This window comes from Meleagris gallopavo, chromosome 1 (assembly GCF_905368555.1).
Source record: "Meleagris gallopavo chromosome 1, MGAL_WU_HG_1.1, whole genome shotgun sequence".
Classification (NCBI taxonomy): Eukaryota; Metazoa; Chordata; class Aves; order Galliformes; family Phasianidae; genus Meleagris; species Meleagris gallopavo.
The window spans coordinates 114,124,289-114,130,288 of NC_139404.1; positions in this window are offsets into that span (position 1 = coordinate 114,124,289).

Here is a 6,000-nt window from a genome sequence, read left to right on the forward strand (position 1 = left end):
CTGGAGGAACACTTTGAAAGAGTATTCCTGATCTGACTAAAACACTAATGCAGACACACAATGAGAATAGGCATCAGGAAACTACTAATGGCAATAAAATAAACATTGTTTTCACCCACTTTCAGTTTTGGAGGCATAACTGTCAATTTACCTCTCACTATCACCAGCTGGAAAGTGAGATGAAGCAAATAAATTCCTTTCCCATTTACCTATAAACAACAAATTCTCTTAATTGTCTTCTTAAATTCTGCTCGCTGGGATTATTGTGGGAGATTTTGAGACTTACACTAACACATCTAGGCATCATCAGGCACGATGCCAAAACAAATCTAGACCTGGAAATACAGTCCTTGTTAGGTAAACAGCTGTAGAAATACTCATCTTCTTGTTGAACAGACTGCTGATGCAGAGAATCAGGCAATCCAAAGAACATATCAACAGAAAAAGGGCTAAGAGTAGCATGGAACTTTTGGACAAAACTGTTAGGCACTCACAGAAAGATTTTTTTTTTGTGAACTGTTGAAAAGCTAATGCCACTTATTCTGTTCTCACGAATCTTTTGGGAAATCATCAATCTGATGGCAACTGAGAAAATACGTGATATAAAAGCGGAATATCATTTGAATTGGTTACATAACATCTGTCCTGTGGGGAGGAAAAAAAAAAAAAAGAGGAAATTAATTAATAATTTGAAGGTGTGTTCAGTAAAAGTAACTTGTTTGTAGTATTGTGTCATTGCATTTTCTTAAAGGTAAAATATTTTCAATTAACCACCTAGACCTGAACACACAAATGGATTTTGAAATGTTGCCATTCAGCAGGCCAGCCAATTAGTTTAAATGCTCTCATTTATTTAATAGTGAGATGTTGTAATTTAATCAATGTACAAAAGCAATTGTTTACTATTTGTGATAGTTAATATTGCTTAATTCTGAGAACAAGTGTCTTGGATAAAATGAAGAGTAAAAGGAAAACTCTAGTTTGTGAATAAGTCAAGTATCAGTTTCATAAAACTCCAAACTGTTCAGAGAATAAAAGGCAGATGAAAATGTTACTTCAATCACTGCAAATGCATCATTTCAAATTACAAATATTTTTAAAGTATTGCAACGAGAACAAAGAATAATTAGAATAAAATTTATGTTAGCCAGAGCAAAAACTGGGTTTTCATCAAAGTACAACAGAGTCTTCCAGAAGCTATGGGAACATACTTTAAAATGTGCAGACGGTTTAATGAAATTCTCAATTCTCCAAGACATTTATTTTAAAGGGTTTCATGTGACTCACAAGTCAGACAGCCAGAATTTGCCCATCAAGAAGTTGGAAATATTAGCACTGATGTCAGTTAAAATTGTTGATAGAACTGTGGGTTTTATCATAACCGTATGAATTTTTGTGTATTCTACTTTTGTGCTTCTTGAAGACATGTTGAATGAACTCTAGCCTTCAACAGAGAAGCAGATAACAATAATATTTTTATTGCTATTAAATCATACCTCATACTCTTCCCATGTCAACTTCTATTTTCTCTTCCACAGCTTATTGCATTTACCTGTGCTTTGCTATGAGCTCAGTTAGCTAGCAAACTAAATCTAATGTGATAACTTACTGACTCTAGATTGTCATTGTAAATATCAGTCAGAAGTGTGCTATTTTTAATTTTAAAAGGATAAGACAATAAAAGACAATTTTGTCTGATATAGGTCCATGAAAAATATACAAACCAACCGTTTCTTGTCTGAAATGCAGAGGAAAAGCATGAGATAAAATTGCGGTTAGTGAACTTCTGATACACATTATGGTTACGATTTTCAGGAGCTAACAAACCTGTACGTTTTGCTGTTTTAGGTTCAAACTTTGGAAAAATAAATTCTGAGGAAACATAATCAAACACCAGAATTAACAGAATTCTCGTTTGCTTTCACCTTAATGAAGACATCAACATCTCTTTACAGCAAGTGAACCGATGGAACTTGGCTTCTTGTTATGGAAAAAAGATTGGTGGCACGGTACCAGGATTTGTTCTCAGTATCCTTGTTCATTTAGATGTTGTGCATGTCCTTTGTAATGTTAATGGTCAAAAATGTCCAATTCCATTGGAAGCCATCTACCAGGTAGGATCAACATCAGAGGAGAACAGATGGCTGTGTGTAACCAGTACCTTGACTATCAACCATTCTGAGGAACGTGGGGTTTCCTTCAGGAGTTTCTTACCTAATAGGGCTGGAAATAAGTACCCATGAAATTCATGTTCTATAAAACTAGGGCAGAGTGCTTTCATTCATATCTGCCCTGAAGAATTGTCTATACTAAATCTTGTCATGAGAACATAGTTTTTTCAAAGTCTTACATATCCATTACATATTCGTCATCTGTCTGTTCCTGTCACAGTTTTATCCCCAGGAGGAAAAAGACAAACACTATTTCACAGACAGGGAGGATGTTCATGTTTTAAGTGATGATAACAACTTAAATTCTTTTTAAAGTTGTTGTATGCTTTTACTATTAAACTAATAATCTTGAAATTTTAAGTTAAACAAGATATTATGTTCTTAATAAAAGTGATTAAATGATTAAATTTTAAGAAATAACGTTTTAAGCAAACATTAAACATGAAGTTTGCTGTTCTGCTAAAACGGATTACTGATAATTGTTTAGGTCACATATGAGCTATAATTTGGCAACTGCTGCAAAATTACTTTGAAATACTGAATTAAAGATGCTCCAGAAACACAATGGTCTGTTCATTCATGTGAACACAGCAGTGATCACAGGAGGAACTTATGTCTGTTTGTATTGCTTGTGAGGGTGCTGACTTAAGTTCTATTTTTTTGTTAGTTTAAGAATTGCTCTCCTTCTGCCACCAAAAAGGAATTTTTCTAACTGATGAGCATTGGCAGATATGGATTATGGCAGACAGATCCATGTTATGTAAAGAATAATGCTATTGAGAAAGAACAGACTTCTCATAACAGCCTCTTCTGAATTACTTGTAAAATCTCATGAAATTTCACTCTGGCCACATTAATTGTCAGAATCCAATACTCCTGGGAGGTGTGTTCATGTTCATAGAATAATAGAATGACCTGGGTTGAAAAAGACCACAATGATCATCTAGTTTCAACCCCCCTGCTATGTGCAGGATCGCCAAACACTGGACCAGGCTATCCAGAGCTACATCCAGCCTGGCCTTGAATGGCTTCAGGGATGGGAGATCCACAACCTCCTTGGGCAACCTGTTCCAGTGCATCACCACACTCCCTCTGGGTGAAAAACTTCCTCCTAATATCTAACAGAAACCTCTCCTGTCTAAATTTAAAACCATTCTCCCTTGTCCTCTATTCATTACAGGTAAAGCAAGAACCATCGTACACAGAATGAATGTGGATGTTGGGACTGTGTACCATTAAGACTACAAAAAAAGTCATTGAAATGTATGTGCACGTATATTTTAGAAATAATTTTGCTACTGACTGCAATTAGGTGTCTATACATAATGTTACTCAGATCAACTTTAGAGCAATTTTTATTATTCAGTTATTTACCAAATCATCATTTAATGTTTAGAGTGCTTTAAGTTGGTGCTGCATTTACTCAAATCAGGGCCTTTTTTATTATTTTTTTTGACTTAATCTTTCCTTCTCTGAACTTTTTGTATCTTTGCTACAATAAATTATTTCTTTGCCATATATGGTATATACTCTACAAGCAATAGATTCCTGAAAGCTCTATCTGAAGAATGTTGTGCTTGGGTTATGCATTAGTGAAATCTTTCTGCCTTATTCATTCTACATAACTGTCAGATCTAAGCTTGCTTGATAGCACAGAGCTTAGGCAGAGCATGTTTACAAGTTACATGTGTGTATAAGATATGCAAAACCATATGCAAGAAACACAAGTCTGAATTTACTTGATTTTCATTTCTCTACTTGTGAGACAATTACAGTAGTCATCTTTAATGCTAATAGAGTACTATCCAAGAGAACAAGAAGCTAAGGATGGTAAAAAAAAAATAAGGATTTTTTCTGAAGACAATTATTAAGTCAGAATCCTATTCTTAAAGTCCACGTGATTTGTCTTTTTAATGCCTATGCCATGTGTCAGGATAGACCTTAATAAGTTATGATTGTTGTGTTTTCCCTAGTATCTTAACCTAATAACAAAGAAAATCGCATTAAAATATGTATCTGATTCAGTAAATTACAAATTATTATGTACTCATCTTCACCCACGTTAATTTATCAGTTCTTGCCTTTGTTTGTATAATTATTCCTGTCACAGTTATAAAGTGTTTGTTCTTGGCAGGCATATTTTTTGCCCTTTAATCTTTCAGGAAGTTCAGGAAGGAGAAAAAAAACAGCAATAAAATTAGCCCCCTTACCTTCTCCCCATAAAAAAAAAAAAACTACAAAGAGATTCTGAGGTATTAAAGGAAAAAAGGCATATATGTCAAGTGAGAGGAAAGCAGGAGAAAGTGTTTTATTATTGGGTGTGAAACATTCAATTGAGTTTTTATTTTAAAACCTGAACAACTACATTTTTTCTCAACTGTAAGGTTGCAAATTAATAAACAGGTGCATTAGCTAGGACTTTAAGAAAACCCTCTACTTCATCAAAACAGTAAATAAATTAAATGGAGAAAAACAAAATAAAATAGTTTGAACAAAGAATAGGAACACTATTTAACCTTTAATATCAGCTGTAAGAAATAATTCCTGTTTGAGACAGATTCTCAGAGGTACTTCTCAAGAGGCAAAAAATCTCACTTTTCTGGATCCTCACCTCCAACTGAAATCTCTGCATGCTTAAGTGTCTCTTCCTTAGTATTAATCTTACAGATTATCCCATTCAGACATGCTGCATAGTTGTACAATGAAGTCATGAGGGAATTCTGGAAACAGCAGTAATTTGGTGTCAAATCATTAAAGAAATTGTATCTAGTATTCTTAAGCTCTAAACAGAAGCAAAACTGACCCCCCTTCCTCCACAACAATAGCAATACACAAGCAAACAAACAAACAAAAAACCCATAAAATAAAACATTACCAAAATTCAGTCATGTGTATCATCTTGTCTGATAGAGCTAAAATTTGCTATTAATATTAGAAATTTACTTGCTTTTCAGTAGTCCATATTTTCCCATTAAAAAAAAAGAACAATAGAAAGAATATTGGAAGAAAAAAAAAAAAAAAAAAAGTAACCATCCATGAAACAAAAGAAAAACTAAATTCACATAGAAACAACTACAGAATTCAGGACAATTTGTAGATCTGGTGGTCAAAACCTCATTGAACTTAGCAGTAAAATACACTGTCCACTTCCTAATTGTCCTTTAAAGCATCGTAATCTAAAATGCAAGTGCTCAAGTGCTCAACAGCTGATTTTCTCTGAAGAAATTTATGAAATTCTATTAACAAAAATGTAGGTGGTAGGGATCAGTTTTCCTATCTGGCTGAGGCGAAGGAGGCAGATTCGAACCCTGAAGTAACCCTATGGGCTCTGAATGTAGGGCATGAGATATTCTGGAATCCAACGCTTTTATCTGTTTGAATGTATCTGTGAAAAAATAATAATTAATTGGCTGGAGAGAGTGAACCTGCAAACTTTGAGCAAAGTGGGACTAGAATGGGGTATTATCTGGAGAAAGTATATGAATTCAGACATCCTCTTCATAAACAAGCTACACACCCATAGGCTACAAAGTCATTATCTGTACAATCTCTTTGGACTACTGAATATTTAATTACTGTATGTGAAGTGGAACAGCTTTGACAGAAGACATTTAAGATCCTACCTCAAAAATCCATACCTGACAATGATTAAATCAGTCCCCTTGCCCCAGGCTGGAGAATGATCAGCACAAAGCCTCCACAGCCCTTGAACCAGTCTGTGATGGAGTTTTCACAGTCACTGAACTCAGGGGTTGCTCTTCTGTTGGGTACAGACAACCTATGCTGGCCTGCAGGGAAATGTCTAAGTCAGAGAGAAAGGTACACTTTA